Consider the following 22,781-nt stretch of genomic DNA (forward strand, 5'->3'; position numbering starts at 1 on the left):
CAAAATAATGAACTTAATCTACCCTGTCACTTAGAAGTACAGTTGTAACTGGGTGTTGAACTAATGGTGAAGTAATATGCAGTGCAAATGAAAGCCCATAATGCTGGGCCTGATAAAGTCCAGAAAGGCAGTAAGCAGAGGGACTGCAATTACGCTTTGAGAGACATGGATCCTGTAGACGCCTCGTTACCTTGCATTACACAATTGGGCAGAACCAGGTGCTTGAAGACAAACACTGTGCTGTGTAGGGATGAGGGATACACTGTCATATGATATCTTCATCTGCTGTAACCCTGAGGCCATAGATACAAGGTCAGAGCTTGCTGGCATGTTTTGCACAGATCTTCAGGCTGTACTATTTTTTTTTTTAACTTAATTCTCACAAGTTTTATCATATTTGACAAAGGATTAGCTCTACTTAAAGCCAAAGGACTGTTAAAAATCTCAGTCATTGTCTGCTGGAGTTTTGTCACCTCAAATGCATCTGAGTACCCCTAGTAATAAGATCCTAAAAGCTAGTTGAGAGCAAAGGAGATATTCCTGGAGGAGCATAACAGGGAAGGTGGATCTGTTTATTGTGAATTTGAAGAGTGTTAACGATAGTTAAGAACTACACTGTGCTTGTATGCACTGATTTGTATATTTATGCGTGTTTTCAAATATATAACAGAATCATTTGAGTTGGAAGGGACCATTTAAAGTTATCTGGTTCTACTTCCCTGCAATGAACAGGGACACCTACAGCTAGATCAGGTTGCTTAGAGCCCTGTCCAGCCTGACTTTGAATTTTTAAATATATAGGGTAAGCAATCTTTCATCGTGCCAAAAAAAATAGAAGAGAATAAAGATATATTTCTATAATGTGAATGGGAAAGATATAATGGTGTGAGGAATATTGCTTTACAAATAACAAAGATAAAACCTAACAGAGTTAAAACAAACAAACAAAAAAAACCCAACAAACAAACAGGTTACTTTGCATGTAATTATGTCTCTATAGCTGCAATTTGAGAGTCACAGGAAATGGATCTTTTTCTGCTAGAGAGGGCAGAGGGCTTCAGCAGTGTCAGCCTGAGTACAGGGTGGAGATAATCCTATTGCAGTTCAAGTAGCCTACTGCACACATTTCTTCATTTCTGTTAGTGCAAAAATATAGCTGTATTGTATTTACTGTGGCTCCCTTGAGGAATAGAAGTGGACTCTCACACAGTGGAAAGAAAATCTGTATAAACCATAACTGAAAGAAGAGAAGATCACTAAAGGTTGTGCTGCAGTGTAATTAACACCAGAAGAGGTATGGTGTTTTTTTAGCTTTAGGCTGTGGTTTCTCGGCAAGACTTCCTAGTAGTTCAGAGTAAAAAAAAAAACAAAAAAAAAACAACAAAAAAAAACAGGTTACTGCATTACAATTACAAAGAAAGGAGATAAAAACATTGGCCTTGTAACTTTTGGCTTCCTTCCCTTCCTTGTTCTGCCTCTTCCCAATTCTCAGATACATTTCTGGTCATTGTCCAGCAATTCATTCTTTCTTCGCATCTGTTCATTGTTCATTTACACTCCTGGTCATTCTGCATTCACTTGTCTTTCCTTATAGTCTTACATTCCTTACCTTTTTTGGTTTTGCTCATTTTTTCCCCCTTGATTTCTAATTTTGCTTATGTTTAATTGCCTTTCTGCCTCTGTATTCCTCCTTCGTTTTTTCTAATCTTGGTTCTGGTCTCTCCCTCTGATTTCCTTATGTGTTAACTTGAAAGCAGACTCTCAGTTGGTATAAGTTGTCAAATCTGCCCTTCCTCTGACAGAAATCTTTGTGTGCCCTGCCTGAGAAGTCAGCTTTTCACATTTCTTAGAAAATTCTATGATATTCTTATTGATGTGTTCAAGCACCTCATGGGAAAATGTAACCTCACATCATTTGTTGGCTTCACTGGAAACCCAGCACTTCATACTCACAAGGAATACCTCATACTTCATGAGATTATGAATCACTGTTTAGTAATGAATAATGTTGGAGGTCACAATTATTTTGAAAATCCATCTGAATAATCTCTGCAGTTGTAGTGCTGTTTACTGTGACTCCAACCGCTTTCAAAATCCAAGGAACCAGGCTGAAGGCCAAAGGAAGTGGCTAAGAAGAAAATCATATTTCTATAGGGTATGTGAATGTGAAAAATTCCACACTGTATGGTAGAGATCTCACTGTGATGTGAGAAGTGGTAACTCACTATAACTCAGTACATGGCCAGCATGCACTGATTCTACCCTGTGTTTCAGAGAAAGGAAATCAAGCTGTGGGCCGCAGAGGGCCATTTGCACTGGTTTCTTGCTCTGTGAAAGAGTAGCAGCATAAAGTCTGTTAAATTTATGGCAACATTTTGCTTCCACAGTTTGCTTTGCCAATATCCATAGTAGTTTCAAAGACAAAAAATTGTGCAGTACTTCAGGTAGTGTTTTTTCTCACTTCTGCATCATCATTTAAATGTTAGCTATCTAGCCTAAGCTAGTTGATTAGAAACTCTCTGGGGGGCAACAGAGAGAGAGAAAACTCTCTCCTTGGATATGTTTGGCTGCCTTTTGGACTGCTTTATTTCTGTACAAATTGCACAGGAATGTAGCTTAGCCTACATCACAGTTTTGCTTCTTGTAAATTACTCAAGTGATGTAAGATGAATCTCACTTTTTCCAGGTTGTCTCCAGTGCTATTTCCTGCTCACTCAACACAGGTTTGCCTGTAAGTGAACATTTCTAGGGCACATGAAGTGATGCCTATGAACAGACTGAATCAATTGCACAAGTGTTGTCATTGAGGTTGTAGTTTTTATAGTATTATAAGGGTGAGATTGCTTTTATCTAATTTTTTTAGCACCATATTGGTCGGCTGCTCCTCAGTTCTGAAATAAATGACATCTGAAGAACAAATAAACCTGTGATAGAAAATAGTTTGGTGTTATGTTAACCTTTAATTGGGCTTACAGTCCTTTCAGTTTTACAATGCTTTCCAGTTGCATAGTTATATTTCTCAAGATATATATAGTTAGCAAAGTCACTGCTGGATTTGGGGCACATTGTTCTTTTCCAGGCTGATTCCTTGAAGAAATCATTTCTGGGGCAAAATAATAGTTCTTCTGGCAAGTCTGTTCTTGGATAGTACAAAAACTGTAGGAATAGCCTTTGCCTTTTTCACTGGTCTCACAAACAGCTCCCAGAGGGCCTGAGCAGATCTGAAAAAAGCACCAACTCAGATAAACCTTTTGAATAAAAACAAAGCCAGCTTACCAAGGAATTACATGGGAAGGCAATTGTTCTGTGTAGTATGGACAATCAACTTCTCCGTATTTCTTTCACCGGAACTTAAAGTTAATGGCACATTGTACAACGGTGAATTCACATAACGATATCACCAAGCTTTCTTGCAATTAATCACATACTTTTCCAAACACACTTCAATGTAATTCTAGTGGAAGTTTTGGAAGAGTTCTGGTCATTGTCTGAAAAGCCATTCTGCTGTCATGCCCCCTAATTGTAGAGCAGCCTCCTGGCTGCTGTCCCACCTGGGGAGTCCTTCACAGCTGACTTTGGGCAGCTCCCTGCAGCAATGAGGCTGTGCTGCTTTTACTGGGGCACTCTCAAGCTGCAAGGATTTGTCCCTTTTAGTTTTGAAAACTGATGTTTGGCAAGGGCTAAGGTTTTTCCTGTTTTTATGACTTGGGAGTCTGCTAGATTGTAATGCAATAGCCTCCATTTGTTCAGAACTCCTCTCCACATCTGTGCCTGTGTTCGACAACAATAGTAAGCCATGCTTACCTGCTCAAGGCTCAGCCTAAACCAATCTTCCTTTTATTTATAAATTAGAGGACCTTAGACTCTGAGAGGAAATGGCTGGCATACAAGTAGGTGTAGCTGTCCTGATGGATACAAACTAAAAATGTCTTGACAGAGGAACACTGCTTGCCTGAAACAAGAAATGCCTGTGTTTGGGGAAAAGCCCGAGCCTCAGTCTGTTCCCAACAGAGCTATCATGAGGATGAGTGGTCTGGAAGAGGAGCTGAATACAGACTTAGATTTTGACTTCCCATCATCTGTCATGGGAACAGCCCTTGTTGCTTCCCTAGGACAACACATTGAAGGTTTGTTGCTCTGATCCAAAATCTTGTCATTTGAGTCACCATTCTGTCTCCAGTGATTGCGTGTTATACAGACCAAATATGTCACTTCCTGCAAATAAGCAAAAGCTCATGTGAATGTCATCATGTGCATAAGTTATATTACATTGGCTGTCACCAGGAAAAAGTCTCTTTGGCAGGGACTGATTTACCAAGCCTAGTCAGTAAATTTTTTTTATGCAAAACAACAGACATTGTCCTGTCACTGTGTGTTCCCTTTTGATTTTGTTGTACTGGAGGATGGACTTCTGATTTATAGTTAATGAATATCTGCTTGTGTCATTGTTGAATGACTCCTTCTTTGGAAATGAAGAAAGTTTTTGTTGAATTCAGGTTGTGCCAATTAAGACTGTAAAGGTTTTCCATTTATTTCCTGTTCACACCATCTGAGCAAGGGTCTATAGATTTCTTTAGTAGATGTATCTGAAGGCTTTTTGAAGCATAGATGAACCAGGGCTAGGACTTGCTTTTTCCTGTGCCTTTAGCCCTGCTGAAGTTAATGGGATTACTCTTGTGTAACTCAGAGCAGAATTTGGCCTTGCGGATGGGCGTAACTGTGTTATAAATTAGGGCATGATACAATACGTAACCATGACAAATGCTCTATTAGGAGACCAGACCAGAGTTTGGTGCCAAACTGGTAATAATTTACCATCTGGCTGATCACTTCAGGCTTCTTTGCAGCAAATTAAAAAAATAAAAATTGTACATTCAATGCGAAGCGCTGGCCTGCTCTGTTTGCATAGAAGTGCATGTGCTGGGCTAACTGCAATCTGACTGACAGCTGGAGCCTTGCTCTACAAACATCTACACAACATTTTCATGGTGCTTCTATTCCATGATTGAGGGCAAAGAATAGCCTTGCAACTATAAAGTCTATTTTAAAGCCATTTCCATACCTGCTGACCATTCCTTGTGCTGGGACAGGGAGGGTGCCTTTAGTGAAAGATGCACTTGAGGAGAGGGAGGCTCCTCTTTCTGCTGTTCAGGCTTTGAACACCAACCCTGTTTGGTGTGGAGGATCTTCCTAGGAATCCTAGGCAACATTTTGACCTAGGCATCAATGCCAAACAGGGCTTCTGTCCGCGGATAAACTGGGAGTGGATCTATGCCACTGCCAATACAAGTGATTTGTTTTTAATTGTCTGTTCAACTGATTACAACAGCCCATTTGCTGTAAGAGAGAGAGGTATCCACAAATACCCTAAAGTGGACTTATGTTCCCTGAAAAACTGAGAACTTTTGAGGGAGATTAGAGAAACACAAAGAATACTTTTGGCAAATAAAAAGACAAAATAACCCAAGCATTGCAGGTGTCCTGGCTAAAGCTCTGTGTGCACTCCTGGCATTCCTATGTAAGCCTGAAGGAATTGCTGAGCTCTATCCCGCAGCTAAAGCAGGAGCCAGGGAACTTCCAAAGGTAAGAATTATTATTTTATGTGAAAGCTTTACACATTTTCCACACAGAAAATGAAGTCTCAGCAGTTTCAGCTGTATGTTCCAGGTTCTTGCTTCTAGAACATTATGTGCATACAGGAGAAAGAAAAAAAGAGAAAGAAGAAAAAAGAAAGTTTGGAGAAATGGCCAGCATGAGGCTTCTTGCTGATTTTAAACTCCTCTGTGATAAAGAGATGGCTTCTCTGGTTTCTCTGGTGACAGCACACCTGCCTAAAGAGACTTTGCTTGCAAAGAAGCACAAAGTACCCAAAACATTCTCCTCAAGGTGGCAAGTAATGTTTTGTTCACATACTTAATACCATGCCTGTATTCTCAAAGGCAATGAGGCAACCCAATTTCCTTTACGTCATCAGGGCATCGCTCTGCTTTATGATATATACTGATTCTTGTTCTACATGGTTTTTTGATGGTTTTGTGTGTGTGTGTGTGTATGTATTCATTTAAAAAGTATTAAGAGCAACTTGGCAAAATGATTTGGCTCAGCTAACAGCTACAATAACTTAATCCAGGTTTTATTATAGTGAGACTTCATTATATGAAGTGAGTCACTTTGCAGCAAGAAGCGAACCTCAAGGAGTTTGAGGTTTTGTAAATCACAAGCTAGTTTGGGATTTGTGAATAGTGAGCCTTTTACCATTGTGGTATTCATCCATTACTTTCTGCAAGGGAGTAGTGAATTAAAAACCCTGTGGCTAAAGCAAACTCAGTGTGTGAGGGAGAAAACTCTTCCTCACAGCTATGCTTTCAGAAATGCTGTACAGTAGGTACGTGGTGGTTTTAGATGAGAAGTTCTCTCTTACTTCTTCATCTTTTTTTCTTTCATGTTCAAAAAAGACATGGACAGACCGTAGAGGGCCCAAGGGAGGTCTGCGAAGATGAACAAAGGGCTGGAGAATCTCCTCTTTAAGGAAAGACTGAAGGAATTGAGTCTTTTCACTTTGGAAAAGGGAAGTCTCAGGGGGACCTTATCACAGTTCTCTAGTGTTAAAAGACTAGCTCCATAGCGGACAGATTTTTTTTTTTTTCTCAAGGAACCACATGAAGAGCACAAGGGGCAATAGATATAAGTTGCAGTGGGAAAGGTTTCAACTTGACATAAGAAAGAAATTTTTTGCCATTGATCACGGGAACAATTTCCCCAGGGAAGTGAGGGAGTCCTTACCTCTGGAGAATTTCAAGACATGACTGGACAGGGTGCTGGACAGTTGTATCTAAACTCTCTTTTCCACAACAGGTTGGACCTAACGATGATCTTTTAAAGTCCATCTTTCAACCTGGGCTGTTCTGTGATTCTCATTCTACATGTACTGGCATTTGTTATACCTCCTCCTTTGTTCCATTTCTGTCTTTTTTTTTTTTTTTTTTACCTTTCTATTTCTCCACACTTTCTTCCAGCCAAACACTGACTCAGTAACATTCAAACTTATTCAAGCTTATTGCGTACTACTGGTGTGCTCACATGGATTGCAGCTGAAGTGTCAGAGATGAGAGGAAGGACGCGACATAGGATTCAGTTCAACGAAGCAGTCATGCACATGGCTCATGGCTACAGGAGTAATCCCATACTAGAAACTGGGCAGAAGCTTAAACGTGTTCCCTATCCATACAGCCACTTCTAACTAGGAGTAAGCCCACAAAACAAGCTGCTCCAGCAGCAGCGGCATTTCATCCTTTCCTTTGCAAGGGTCACACCAGCATGGAGAAAGGGATATTGATGAATTTGGGCCCCTTGCAGAGTGATACAAGCATGGAGGTGGGAGCTGCCTTAGCTTTGGGGCTGAGACATCCAGGCTGCTTCTGGTCTGAGCTTGGGCTGTCGTGGTACTTCTGCCTGGGGTTCCCCCAGTGCTAGGTCTCTCTCGGTGCTGCTGTGTGTCTCACTTCTTCCTGAACCACTCCTGACCATCTTGATCCATCTCCCAGCCACTGGATGTTGCTGCAGCTTTGGTGACAGGGATTAAAAGAGTTGGTTGTTTCCTATGGCCTATCCATCTTCTCTTCCTTCGAGCCAAATAGCATGAGATCTCTAAGACTGCCACTGCAAGAATTATTTGCCAAGTGCTGGATCATTCTCAGGCCCTCTTTTTTACTTCTGTTTAGCATTCCCACATCCTTCATGAAGTGTCATGTCAAATTCACCCAATTCCTTTAGCCAAAAACACAAATCCCAAATAGGAAAAAAAAAAAAAAAGAAACATTTTGCTTCCACTCCTAAACCGAAACATTCCCATATTTGAAATTCAGAGCAACAAACAGTTCAGAGTGTGCTTGAATTTTATTTAAAAGAAAATGGAGTTGTTTCTCTTTTGGTCAAATTAAACATCTCCCTTGGCATGCAGTGTTTTCTGTCCTCAGTCTTTAGGCTTACTACAAATAAACAGAAGACAAGATTACTACTTCAGATTTATTTGAAATGATATGAGGATTTTATTATGATCTGCTAGTTAAATGAAGTGTCAGAAATATACTGCCATTCTTGCTTGAGGTTCTGGAGGATAGGGCACTGCTGTATTTGCAAGATCTAACAAAAATCTCCTTTATTTCCATCAGCTGCTAAAGCAGCCTAACATGCCTAGTCATCCTTACAAATATCTCTCTGAGTTTACAGAGAATACGTTTTATTTTCTGTGTTGCTGCTAATTGACCTTCCATTTTTGCTTTTCACTGATTTACCCATCTTAGTTCAGTAAAAAGCAAATAACTATCCCCGTGGAGCAGAACTGTTTATGCTATTGCCAATAGTCCTATGAAGTTCTCATAATATGGAATAACTGACAAAAACACTTTCAAGTTTCCACATGAGAGAGAAAGCCATAGGGCACTGGTCAGTCATATGTTTCGGTACTTTCTTTATTTTTAGAAACTTTCATAAATCAAATTATTAATAAATAGAGGAAAGACAGACACTGCTTTTCTGTTTTTAATTTTTTTTTTTATCACAGTGGGATTCACATACCACTTTTTCCCTGCGGGGAGAGAAGACACTGGGGCTTGGTGTAGCCTTCTGTGGAAGGTTTTCTTTCTAAAGTCCAATTTATAAAAGATATCTTGGCCTTGATCGTGCACTGCCCAGATCCTTGAGAACTCTCATTCCAGGCCCGCATGAGGATGGGTTGTTCTTTACAGTGCAATTCCTACAGTTTCGTCTTACCTGATTTTAAATATTCCAATTAGTAGGAACTCATGCTAATTCTTCTCAGTGGTTACTTACGAAATCCACAGCGGTGTTCTCTTTCTTGTGTGGGCAATAAACATCTCAGCTCCTTCTCTTGTGACCTCCCATAGAGGAGAGGATTCTCAGTAGCTGCTGCGTCTTCATGATATAAAAAGGCCTCCAAGCATAACTGCAGTTACTTAAGTTCAGTGACTACTGGCTGCGCCAATAACTGAACATATGTGTGAGTGTTTTACTGTGTTGTGGGCTAGCTCTGGAAGGACTTACTGCTGGCAATTTGAGGGAGGCAATGTAAGTGGGAGGTAAGGTAGTACCAGCTTGAATTCCTTATTTGTGAATTTCTCTTTCCAGGTCATGATTAAAAAGTGTTAAGTAAGTTTTGTTACGCAAACCTTCAGGAAGCCATCTGAATTTATATAGCGAGCGAATAAATAGCTCCCTCCCTCCTTCCCTTCCTCCCTCCTGAACCTCAGTTCCAGACAATGAAAATATCCACACAGAGCAATGTACTTCTGGCAAATCTCACATGGTATTACAAGGACAGAGAAGGAAAGATCTAAATACTACAAAATGAAATACTCTCTTAAGCAGCACATAGTCTAACGCTGATGTCTTAGGCATTGCTAGCCCCATGGTTTACATGATGCTAGCTAGTATTTTTCTTTCCTATCTAGAAACTCTGATACTGAAATAATTTACTGCCAAAAACTGCAATTATTTTCATTCCATTTTTATGGGAAAAAGAACCAAAACCATAGATTTTATTTCACACTGGAACAAATGTTTTACTGTGAGGCTAATGTAGTTGTAATACATGTATTTCTTTGTGTATACTTACAGGCATTTTATTTCTTGTGTCAAAAAAGGCAGTCGTATCTTTTTCTAACAGATTAATTGTGCCATGTATTTCTCAATAGTTTGTTATTTTCCAGATGTTCAGTACTTTATTTTTCTTAATATTTGCTCCATTACTGCTAGATACAGCAGTCAGACTTACAAGGGGGTAATTTTGGGGACCATTCAATTTGTTGTTAATTGCTAGTAATTTTTGTTGTTCTTATTTTTAAAGCATCTAAATGCACCACCATGATCAGAACCCATTGTGGAAAGCACAATGTGTACATTTAGGAGGAGACATGATCAAGCTGCCCAGTGTAATAATAGAATCTCCCCTTTTATTGAAAATCTGCATTTTGCTTTCCTCCAGCACTCCAATTCCTCCAGTCCCTCACAAATAAGAAATAATTATTGGCATGGCATATTCATTGAGTAATTCCCTTGATACATTAGCATGAACACCACATAGCTAAGAAAATGTGTTTGTATCCCGCTTAATCTCTCTTGCATTCTTTTACAATAGTTTTTACTTCTTGATGAGTATATAAATGGATTTTCTTACCATTTCTAGTTAAATGTGAATGTAAGAAAGGAGATTAGCACCTTTTAGTGCATTTATGAATTCAGATCTCTCTCCTCAGCTATTGGTAGATAGATTTATTTTCTGTGCTATTTCCTTACCTCTCTCAAGTTGTCTGTTTGTTTGCATCTGACGTGGCTATCTTCACTGCGCAGTGAGGGGATCTTGTTTCTGACAGCTTAATCAAGGCTATCAAAAAGCTTGAAATGGAGGGCACTGAAGAAGAACATGGTTGTCCTAGTTATGAGCTGCAGGATGATCATAAAGAATGAATGGCAGTGAAACTCCAAAGTTAGTTCTGGTTGAGCTTTGTTCTACCTGGCCCAAAACCTGGTTGTTCAGGGTTATTCAGGCATCACCATAGCTGTTTGTGATCTGCAAGGCAGGAACACTCTTTGTCTCTACCACCTCTCTTTAATTTTACCTTTGTTTTTGCCTGAGGAACATCTCCAGGTAACCACAGCTGAGACTTAAGCTAGACACTGAGCAAATTTCATTGACATATAAAAGTGAGGTGTGACCTTCAGTGCCCTAATTTAGAGCTAGGATCTGGAGATCCTATGTAGGAGCCATTTGGAGTAAAGATGCTGCTGTCTTCCTCCTAAAACCCATATTTTGAAACTATCACCCATTTCAAGATGCAGAGGAAGGAGCTTGGAACTGTGCTTCCCAGACAACCACACGATAAGAGATGCCAGTTTACCCAGACTTGTCCTGAACACCAAGTGGAACACAAGAGATTCATACTTGCTCCTTTTGATCAGTGCCTGACCTTCAGCCTGGCAGGCCATAATAGTCTTAACCACTCAATAAGTTGTAGCTTGCAATAGCCAGAACAATTCTTCAAACTTGTGGACAACTCTTGTGCTGCTTCTATGTTACTCAGCTCATGCATCCAGGCATGTCTGTGTGTCCCAAACAGCGTACAGGAAGAGTAGGAAGCTGCCATGAAACTGCTGCTTTGGTCTGTTTCTGCTGGAGCAGATTGCGAGAAGTATTCTCATGGCAGAGGCCTGTGTTGGCTTCCCTTTTTCTCCTGGGAGCCTCTTGGAGTCAGCATCCGGGTGCATTATAAGCCAGATGAATTCCTCTGGCAGTGGTGGTAGCCCAAGAGATTTCCTAGAGGCTCTGTATCCAATATGTCCCCAGTAAGATGCAATGGGAGAGGCTAGCAAATACCCCAGAAAGGAGCCATGTGAATCTCCCAGGAGCTGGCTGCAAATATTAAGAATTGTTCTGGCAGGCAGTAGATCTTCATATTCTTGTACTGATACGCTCAGTTGCCTTGGATTTCAAACCTGCAATGCCAACAATGTGGGTGAAAAAATACTCCTCCTGGATAAATTTGGTGTGTGTTGACTATTGCTTGGCCAATGTTTTGTCAATGTGTTTGCCAATGGGACTGTCACCAAAACCTAATGCCTGTCTCAGTATCCCAGTTCTGAGGCTATTTCCTCAGAGGCAACATAACAAACTCCTTCGGTAAAGGGTCTCACTCCACATCTGCTCCCAAGGTTTGACCCACCATTAAGCCCATTCTGGCATGGCACCTGAGAGTCTTTGAAATACCTCTTGACTTGAAATCATGTTTAGTCTCTACATTATCCATGTTAAATGAGATGGCAGATAGTTTCTTTTTCTTTCTCAGGTTTCTTTTTCTGAAAGGAAGCCAGTACTGAAGAGTTTCTTGTGGTCCAAGGAACACATTTTCGACATCTATAAATTTCACACAAGACGTGGAGAAGTCATGTAGCAGAACAAGTTTTGTTGCCCACAAGTTCTTAATGGTGGTTTTGCATCCATAATTAAGATGTCTGTTTCTACCACATAACTTGTTGTATTATCTGCTAATGACCCAAATGTTTCATTTTTCTGACACGGAACACAAGGATATCAGCGTTATTCCTTATAGAAAGCAGGAAACCGCATGTGAGGCCTCAGAAATAGATGGGATTACTTCTCAGTTAGGCCTATATTCAAAAGATAAGATGAGCTACCAACAGGGCAAATAAAAAAAATGATTTATTATGTTGTTGTCAGGACTTACTTACAGGGCTGGGAAAAGCTGCTGTTCCTTACTGACCTGGGTGGGTGGTAGCTTGAATTTTGGGAGAAACTGACCAAGGTGCTCTCTTTGGTGTGAAAAGATTCATGGTGCCCATGAGCAGCACAGCTGAATCTCAATTAAGGGTGGTGGAAAAGGACAGCAGGAAATTTTAAAACTAACACTCTAGCAAATATGTATTCCTTTGTCTATTTATTTCAGGGCCTGGAAGCATTTGTTACAAGGGAATATGTGCACGTAACTTTTCAAAAGGGCCTTGCTTTCTGCTGTATTACCTCTGATACGATCTGTGAGCATTTAAGCACTATTCTTGCCATACTGTTGAGAGTGGCATCTGCTCCCAGGGTTACTTCTTGCACTTTCAAGAGTTGGGTGTTGGCTAAGGGCTTTCTCTGGGAAATGCATCTAGCAGCCTGGGATCCTTTTAGCTAATCCATTCTGGGCATTAGGTATTTTTCTTCCTTGGAGATCTGGAAATGTGCTCAAGTGTATGTTCCTTGTTTTGTAGCACAATACTCAGTGCCAAATTCTGCATGCTTTACTTGTCTCAAGCTGTTACATGTTGCTCTCTAAGGGTTTGGACTAATGTTAGTTTTTAATTCCCCCTCCTTTTCTGTTCTTTCTCTCTTACTTTTTTTTTTTTTTTTCCAACCTGGTTTGGAAGAAAAACAGCCACAACGGTTAGAAGTATTCAATACTTTCTGTTGTTGTTTAGTTATGCAGTCTCTGCACGCACCGTTTTAATACAAAATATTTTCAAATAATCAGTGATTAACTCAAGAGCTGATTTATACATTTAGCCACCTGGGCTAGATATTGGCAGCAGCAGCTAATTGAGAGATTGCAAGGATATGACAAATACTATGGAGAGGTCATCTGTCTACTGAAATCAACTCAAATTATAGTAACAGCAAATAATTAAATTGCAGCTTGCTTTCTTGACATGAATCCCTCTCTGGCTTGCTATTCATCTACTGTTTGCCTGGCTTTGTACTTTCAATGGTTTGTAACCTTTCTTCTCCTTCCTGAAATCACCTGCTATTTTTCCAGGATTCTAAAAGCCACCAAAACTGTAAGGACTTTTTCTGATTGCTTTTGTTTGTTTGTTACATATTTACACCTGTCTGACTGTAGCTGAAGAACCCAGAGTCAGCCTTTTTCTCTGGGATGCTATACACCTTTGATGAAACCTTTTATAGGTAATTCAATCCATGAACATGGACAAATTAATTACATAAACTTCTACTAAAGTAGAGCAACTCCTGAAGCCCTGCCCAGGTGTGCTTTCTCAACCTGATAAATCTGAGACCTCATTGTGGCCTTCCGGTACTTGGAGGGAACTTACAAACAGGAAGGGAACCAACTTTTTACAACTGTCTGATAGTGATAGGACAAGGGAGAATGGCTTAAACTAAAAGAGGGGAGATTTAGGTTAGATATTAGGGAGAAACTTTTCACTCAGAGGGCAGTGAGGCACTGGCACAAGCTGCCCAGAGAAGCTGTGGTACCCCATCCCTGGAGACGCTCAAGGCCAGGTTGGATGGGGCCCTGGGCAGCCTGAGCTGGTGGGGGGCTGCCCTGCCCACGGCAGGGGTTGAGGCTTTGAGGTACCCTCCAACCCAAACCATTCTATGATAAACAGAGGTGGTTTTCCTGTCTTTCATTGGAGATGGGGTCAACTGACCCATGCTGTCTGTGGGAACAGCTCAGCATGCGTGCACAAACCATCATCAAAGAGCAGCTGAGCAGCTGGAAATACACACCTGGGTTTACGTCTTGGTGACCATTCCTGTGTATGGCTCCCTTGGTAATTTTGGGACCATGCTTTTTCCTGTTTCCCATTCCTCCTCCCTACACAGGCCTCATGTGGCCAGGATCAGTGTCTTGGCCAGATGTGGAGATCTGTTTCTGGGCTGAGCCTTCCCTCCTACCACCCCCTCTCCTTTTCACCAGCACCTCATCTGTGTTGACATCCTCAGTCTTTTCTGTCTCCTGTGCCCGAGGCAGCTGACTTTCCTTGGTTTCCTTCCCACTCAGACCACTGGCTACCTTCCTTGCCTCCCCTGCAGTGCAATGTTGTGTTTGTTCTGATGTCTGTCTTTCTTCCTGCCCAGGAGAACAGATGTTCTCTGAGGGACCATGTGGGATGTCCTGATCCGGACTGGACCCTACCTTAGTGTCTTACCTCCGTGGTACTGCCAACTAAGGAAAAGCCATGCATCAGTCTGCCTCCTTCCTTTGTTCAATGGCTTTTCTTTAACAGCCATCTTGTCAGAAAAGCAACAACTTTCTCTGTGCTGTAAACTCACGGAACTAGCAATTACTCTTTTATAGCTTTGCTGCCCTTGCTGTTAACAGAGAAGTGTTAAGTATCTGTATATTCTCACTTGGCTGCTGGCCATCCTTCCAATTTCTGGTGCAATTTTTATCCCGACACCAGAGCTGCTCATTGTAAAAACAGACCAGGTATGTTGTGAGCTTCAGGATAAGCCTAAATGTTACAAACACAGTACAAGGATACTCCAGCCTTTGTTAATGGACTTACTGTTTCTTTCCATTGCAGCTGTCTCTCTTTAGTATCTGCCAGTTGCCGATCAGCTCTATGCAACTCTCCAGCTCTGGCAGGAATTTGTTAGGTATTTGCTGCAAAGGACTGAGAGAAAGAAGCAGGAACAGGGGTGACAAGAGAGACAGACAAGATGAAAGGGACAGGCAGGATGAAAGGGAAGGGCAAGAGAACCTGAATCTGTGGGTGGCCTGGAAGCTGCCTCTGAAGGCATAAGAGCCAAGCGTGGGAGAGAAAATATTTTGTTTGATTGTTTGTCTGTGCTGCCTGCTGACATTTTGGACATGCTCGTGGATATCTTCTCATGGTGGCAGTATGGTATGTGGGACTTTGTGCTGCAGAATATGGGGAGGCAACTAACCTTCAAAATTGAGATCAGCCAGTGAAGGAAAAACACCACCACTGTAATATCTTCTAACATCGACATAGAACTATGTTGACCAACCCAGCCTCTGGGCTGTCTGAGACCACCAGGTAGTCCTGGTGCATTCTTCTGTCATTAAGAGTATGGCTAGTAGCATAGGTTTGGAAGGGCCATTGGGAATGGCCAGAACAGCCCTGTTTTGTGTGAGAAGAGCACAGCCAGTTTATGAACCTTTCATCAATGAGAAGGCCTGCTCACAACCTCAGAAGGACAGACATTTTCAGAATCCTGGAGGTAGCTCGGGGTATGTATTATCAACTGGCTGGGGGTGATTCCATGGAAATCATGATATGTCCATCTGGTCTTGATGACCACCCCCATTTCCCAAGTTTATGAACAGGCTCCCAAGAGAAGTGGTCACATCATCAAGCCTGCTGAAATTCAGGAAGTGTTTGGACAATACTCTCAGAAATACAGTTTGATTGCTAGGTAGTCTTGTGTGGAGCCATGATTTGAACTTGATGATCCTTGTGGGTCCCTTCCAACTTGGAATATTCTATGATTCAATGATTCTATGTGCAGGGATTCAAGGATTGGTAGGGCTTAAAGGGAAGAGGGTCATTCTGGCTCAACAAAAGGGGTAACTCTTTCTTCCATGTCCAGATAAGTTTGAAGCTCCAGGGACTTCATTTTTACCTCAAAAGTGGCATCGTTTGGCTATTCTGATGCAGAGCTTTAATAAGACTGTAGGTGGGATTGGGAAGCTCTGATGAGCCATCTTGTGGAATCAACAGAAAAAAAGAATACATTAGTGTACTGTTTACAGCATTGTCCATGCCCCCTTGTTTCACCCATCATACAGGGAGCCTGCAGCAAATAAGGACCAAGTCAGCTCTGGTAGGTGCCCTCTATCTCACTGGGATGAGTCAAAGCCCTTCAGTGCTGCTGTGGAGGGGCTGTTGCAAGACTTCAGCTGCTCCCATTAGAAGGAGTTGGGTGAATTAGTGCTAGATTTTCATTAACCAGCCAGCTTGTGAATCATTTATAGCTTTTTGTTTCTTTTGTGTACTAGCTGATGGCTTAGCTGATCTGGCAGATAAACAGGAAATAAATGAGTAGTGACACTCCCTTATGCAAAGAATTGGTCCATCTGTCCCACTCAACATAGCTCAGAGGATGACAAGCATTATAATAACTCACCTAATGCTGTTCTTTCTTAGATGGCAAAGGGGCATTTCTCTTATCCAGCGATACAAAATATCTCTCAGGAGATAAATATTTATTCTTCTGAGCAGGGATCACTGTAAAAAAAAGACGGATATTACTTGCATTAAGCTAAACTCTTTATTCTTTTGCTTAAATTTTATGTTCTCAAATACTTATTTTAGGCTTGTGTTAATTAGAGAAATATTGTCAATTTTAGTGGCATTAAATAAGCCCAGTTGCCACCAACTACATATGAATTTGTGTATCTCATGGTTTTAAAATTTCAAGGAATATGTGTGTAAACAAATGCATACAGTGGAAAACAGTGAAAAAGAAGTATGTGAAAACTGGCCTCGCTTCTGTTCCTAATAAGTGTACGAAGTGGAAGTGTAGGCCTCTCTAATTTATTGGTACATAGAAATCTCATGCAAGAGCTCAGGTGGGTGACTTTCATGATCTTCTCTATTCCGAGATTACATGCATGGGACTGTTGCAATGCAGTTAAAGGTGATAAATTTGAGTGTCACACTGACTAATTCTTTATCCAGAAAGATGAAGGGACTTAGGATGCAAACATTTTAAAACATAAGTCACCAGAAACAGTGATGTTTTTCTGTTCATGCCACACAGTATCTACTTTCTGCTAGAGAAGGCAAACATGGAAACCATGGACATATGTCTATAAGAAGTCATTTTTGCTGTTTCCAATATCTGTATTTTTCCAATACTAGATGTTTCCATAGTACTGGAATGTTTCTAGTGTTTTTGGAATATTTGAAACCAGTAAATTTCCAGTGTACTGAAAGAGTTCTTATATTACTGAAATTCACTGAGTTGGGCACCCAGCTTTAACAACAACAAAAATCTTGTTTCCCCTGGGTAGTCCATGTTAATCTAGTGGAAGTCATGCAGCAAACTTAGAATCATAGAATCATTAAGGCTGGAAAAGACCTCTAAGATTATCTAGTCCAACCATCCACCTACCACCAATGTTGCCCACTAAACCACGTTCCTTAGTAACACACCTACATGTTCCTTGAACACCTCCAGGGATGGTGACTCCACCACCTCCCTGGGCATCCTGTGCCAGTGCCTGACCACTCTTTCAGAGAAGTTGTTTTTCCTGTTATAAGACAAGCAAAAATTATACTAATACTCCTCCCGTCCATCAGGATGGGAGGGGAGAAATAAGTTATGTGATCCAGGCCCTCAGCTGAAGAAGCTTGCACTGGGATATCTCATAAGGAGCCAAGGTTGTAGAGACAGATATAATGAAATCCAATGTCATTTTGCTCCCTGCTGCAGTGATTAGAACTGGTCTGAAAGTTTTCTCCCACAGTTGCTTTCAGGGTTGGCTGGCCCATGGACACAACCTCTGTGATCCAAAGCCTGATGACTGAGTTACTGGCTTGGCATACAAGAAATCTGGTTTCAAGTCCCTGGTTTGCCTGAAGCAGAGCTGACATTTTTTTTGTTCCAAACCTTTACTGTGCTTCAATCTGAGTGACTTGAATTTAGGACTCTACATGCCAAACGCAGTACCACAACCATCAGGGTATGGAACATTTGTCTTGAAATGGAAACATTTCCATTAAAACCTTAGCTTTGCTGACAAAGCCACCTACTTATATGAAATGGTATTTGTTTGATGAGGGTCATTTCTTACATGAAATGAATTTCTTGAGAACAGAACCATTCACGAACTGGTACTCACTGAAATACAAATGCACTCTGGTCATGTCCTTTACCCTGTTGGAAGCAGACACAGGTGGGAAGAGGTCTTGGCACCTGAGATCATCTATGGCCCAGTACAATTTTTAAGAGGAGAAGCACCAAACAGATGCAAGTCAAGTAATTAGCTGTCCCTAGATCCAGTACATTGACACAGCTTTCTCTTTGTACAGAGGACCAGGCCACTTTGCCATTTATAGCCATGCACACTGGCCAACCTGCTACAGGGTGGCCTAGTAAAGTAGCAGATAGATGAATTTGAAAACAAGTTATTTTGTGGTGAAAGTCATTAGTACAAATTGTCTTGTCTTAAGAGTAAATCATCTCTGGACAAATCCTGAAGACCTGTCTCAGTTTGTTTTGGTTTAGCCTTTAGTGAGGGAAAACTGCTGCTGAAGCCAAGATCATTTTCTTCTCTCAGTGGAAAACTGCAGTGATGCCCAATTTGGCCTAATAAAACAATAATGATTCTCCACAAGCTCTGTTGAAATGATGATCTCAATCTATTAAAACAATGTTAATCAATCTTCATTACCTGTGTGTGAGCTGGATGACAAGTGGATATTTTTGCAAGCTAAGGCAAAGAAAGCAAAGGGCTATATCTGTGGCCATGTTGTGTGCTGATGACTTTTCAGTCATTTTTGCCTGTGATTGATCAATTGACTTCAGCTGACTCTCCACAATATTGGAAAGCCAAGGAAGAAAACAAGTGGAGGTGTATATATACGCATTTAAAAAAACAGTGGTGGCTCAGCACATCCATGTACAGACGGGTTTGAGAGAAAAATGTAATGATTCAAAGGGCCAATTTTAACTTTGCTAAAAGCAGCTAAATGATGCCCCTGTCCTACATTAAACTATGCTGTGATCAAAGAGGGCAGATGCCAAGTACTTGTGGTTTTACAGTTTTCAAATAAATATTGCTCAACCTCATAAAAAGAACTTGAGAACAGTGAGAGTATTTGTCCTACTTTTTTTTCCTGAGTATTTATTTCTTTATTTTCAGTATACTTTACAGGTAAAGGTGATATTGCTGCTATTCCTTCTCAGGATTTCTACACAGAATTCAGCTGTGAATGCCACTTGACCACAAACCCAGTTAATTTAGATTGGCATGCTTGATCACAGGATGTTTTATGGGTTGGCAGATAGAGAGCCCTGGCAGATTTGCTAGGGAGCTGCAAAGTTCCGTACCCAACTGAAACTTTTTTTAATTCAACACTGTCATTTTTAAATAACAGTGCAACTGCAAAACAAATTGGCAGGTACTTAGGAACTGAATACTGCCTGAGGCTCTGTCTTTTCATTTTGCTGACCAGTGTGTCTGGTCTTCAATTTAGAAAAGCGCCCAGTAGTTAAAAAGCACTAGTGAAACCTTGTAATGCAGAGCTAACTGCATTGTTCATGAAGCAGGAGATGCCTGCTCTGACTTGTTGATCCTTCCAAACTTGTTAGCTTCAGGTAGGTGGAGGGCAACGTTTAAAAATAAAAGCACTCTGAAGTGTTTATCTATTATAGTAACCAGCTGAGCATGAATCATCTTTGCAAAGTTTAAGATTTCTGCCCTAGATCCTATACGAAGCTTGAAGGAATTTTGGAATATTAAACTGGAAGGGTCCTGTTGGGTAGCTTACTCCCAGTGCTCTCCTATCTTGTGACAGCTACCTCCCATGATCTCTTTCCTGGACACTAGGTCGCATCAGATACATGTAGGTCATCTGCTGTAAATTAGCATAGTTCTGCTAATTCTGATCTGTGGAGCTCCAGTTTTTGTCTTGTGGCTTTCTGAAATACCTTGCTTCTTTACCTATGCTTTTGCATTCCTGCTTCGCTAAGCAGTGTAACTGGAAGTTGAATAGGATTTTTAAAACAAGTAGAGGCATTCAAGTTATCTCACAAAATCCTGCACCACCATTGCAAGAAGCCCTTTAATTGTCAATCTGCTAGCCATCAGTCTATGAACTAATCAGCTTATACTCCCATAAGGCACAGAAATTGTATGTAATGACATGACCCAGTAGCCAAAAATCATGCGCAAGGTTGCTTCGCTTGCGCTGTGGTGACCCAATGGAGAATACAGCTTTCATAGGTGGGTGTCTTCAATTTTTTGTTTTGTAGGAAAGAAAGAACCCAGAAAGCACCAATAATAGCATCTTCAAAGGCATTTCCACTGCCACAAATCAGAATGATCTAGGTATGTGTCTACGAGAAAAGAGGCAATTTCCAGACTTCAACCTTTAGCAACTTTCACACAACTTGTGACCATGTGTCATAGGATGATGTTCACAGGATCTTCCATGCAGTGGCTGAAGAACAGAGTGCCTTACAGACTCCGTGAGTCACAGGACTGTGTGAGTTACTGACATTTTAAGTGATCAATTTCTAAAGATATCTGGGAACTTGACTCTGCCGCTCTGCTGAATGGAGAGGGGAGCATAAGGATATTTTCTTCCAAAAATGTGTAAAATACGACACTGGCTCCTCTAACCCAGGACAGCAGATGCAAGGATAATACAAAGGACTGATTGTTAGCTGAGATTAGACTAGAACATGTAGAAAGTATCATGAGTCCTCTCTTTTCAATTCACAGCATGTCTACAAGCAGTGGAGAATCTAATTGGAGTACGGGGTTCTTAAGCGTATTTGTCAGTCCCTAGTATTTGCTGCTGGTATCTGCGTTTAGTCCTAAGAAATAATGTATGATATATGATACTTCCTCTATTCCAAAACATCCCTTTGTGAATCCATCTTGAGTGTATGCGTTTTCAAGACTACTGATTTTTCAGAACAGCTTTGCTTACTCTAAAAGTCCATTACCATTAACATATAAGTTGAGACAATCAGAATCATTAGTTCTGCCTCCAGAAGAATGTCCTCCATAGTCATGTGAAAAGGAACTATATTTGAAAGGAGACAGATACGTGGTTTCCCAACATAAAAAATCCATGGGAATAGGAGATACAACAGGCAAAAATATCCTAGTCATTATCTTTCAGAAGGACAGAAGAGTTTCTGAGAATATTTGTGCAAGAATTTTTTTTGGCTACATGTGTAGGATGTTGAGGTTTTGGTCACCTGGTGTGTACTTGTCATTTTGCCAGCACTGAAGGAAATATCCGCATACACTTGGAAGTAGTTTCTTCATTAATGCAGTTATACTGGTCTCTGTAATCATAAAAGTTCATGCAGTATGTTATGACTCTAAGAAAAGTCAAGCAACCCGTTGCTTTTTAAGGCAAAATCTCTTGTTTCATGGCTTTCTCAGAAATGTGAATCATCTAGTATTGGGTGAGTCTTTTTGGTCAGCTGTCTCTGCACATTGACCAGTTCAGCTGATTTATGGCCACATGAACTCTTTTTTAAATTTCTGGCTAAGTGCCACAGGAGTTCTAAAACAATCTTAGAGGTTTTGAGTCCCTCTCCTTCTCATCTAGGGAAGGAAAGCTTGGGTATATGTGGTTATTCTGGGAGAGTCTATAGTTTTCTTTTCTCTCCCAGGGGGTCAGAGATGTCTTCCAAACCTAGTATTGAGAAAAAGGACCACAATTCTACCTCAGGAAAGAAGATGTAACTTGGAGGCTGATCTGTGTTTTCTCTCTCCAAAGATTTTTGAAGGAGAAGATACTAAGGGTGAATATCTGGAACTCTGTCACCTGGACACTTTCTTTCCTTCCCAGGGATCTTTCTTGCCAGTGAAATATTAGAAGCTAGCAAAGTCATTCCAGTGACCCCACGAGTGGGTGGAAGAGGTACGTGAAAATTAAATGAATTATTTGGAAGCTTCTCTGGATGCTTCTTATTTTCCTGTGGGGAGGAAGGACCTAACATAGTCCGGTGCTATTTATTTTTTCCTCCTTAATTGGTTTCAAGAAGATTTATCAACCATTTCTGTCCAAGCAATGTGCTAACGCATACAGTACCACATGAATTCATTACATTCCCCAAAAGACACAGGGTGAAACTTTGAGCTTTGCAACTGTGGGGTTCTCTTGCCCTGTCTAATCATTCAATGAAGCAATTGCTTCCCTGTGCTTTGAAAATAGCTGTCAAAATGTTCTTGGGGCTGCTCACCTAGTAGGTTCAAATTACCTCATGCTTTAAATGATCACTTCTCCTGCTTCGTTGATGCTCTAAGTGTGACACCAAATGACGTTCTGAAAAGGAGTGAGCATTTCTCAGAAGGTTAATCACTTTGCTGGCATGGGGCTTTAGGGATAATGGAAAGACAGTGCCAATCTTGTAAACACAGATCAGCTTACTCCAATGTAATCTCTTCTATGAACTGGAAAGCTTGGCCACAGATGAAGAAAGTGAGATACATAAGAAAAGTAATAAATACTCAGATCTTAGCGAAGTGCTGTTGTAATTGAGGTTGATACACTTAGCTGTACTTTGGACAAGTTGTTCCCTACTTGCCTAATGATGCAGAAGCTACTAAGGCAGTAGGTAGACACAAGTATTAGCCTTATGCTATCTTAATGCTGAAAAAAAAAATTGTCTGGCCTGTGATCCTGATCTCTTCCGTTCTTAAAATCCAAGGCACTGACCTTCTCAAATACATGACTCATCTGTTGCCAGGAAGGTGAAAGTCCAGCTATTAATGAGTTGCTTTATTGTATACAGCCTTGAAATCCAG

At 40.9% G+C, this 22,781-nt stretch overlaps 1 long non-coding RNA gene across 4 annotated transcripts in view; it reads left to right on the forward strand.

The window, feature by feature from the left end:
* LOC110402625 overlaps nt 1-22,781 on the forward strand; it is a 58,809-nt gene that overhangs the window by 19,304 nt on the left and 16,724 nt on the right. For 3 of the 4 annotated variants that reach the window (XR_002441212.1, XR_002441210.1, XR_002441211.1), the window contains 2 exons: nt 20,264-20,496; nt 21,751-21,894. The exons of the other annotated variant lie outside the window; for it this stretch is intronic. This is a non-coding gene — a long non-coding RNA (uncharacterized LOC110402625). The remainder of the gene's footprint in view (nt 1-20,263; nt 20,497-21,750; nt 21,895-22,781) is intronic. 4 annotated transcript variants of the gene reach the window in all.

The sequence above is a fragment of the Numida meleagris genome, chromosome 1 (genome assembly GCF_002078875.1).
Source record: "Numida meleagris isolate 19003 breed g44 Domestic line chromosome 1, NumMel1.0, whole genome shotgun sequence".
NCBI classification, from domain to species: Eukaryota; Metazoa; Chordata; class Aves; order Galliformes; family Numididae; genus Numida; species Numida meleagris.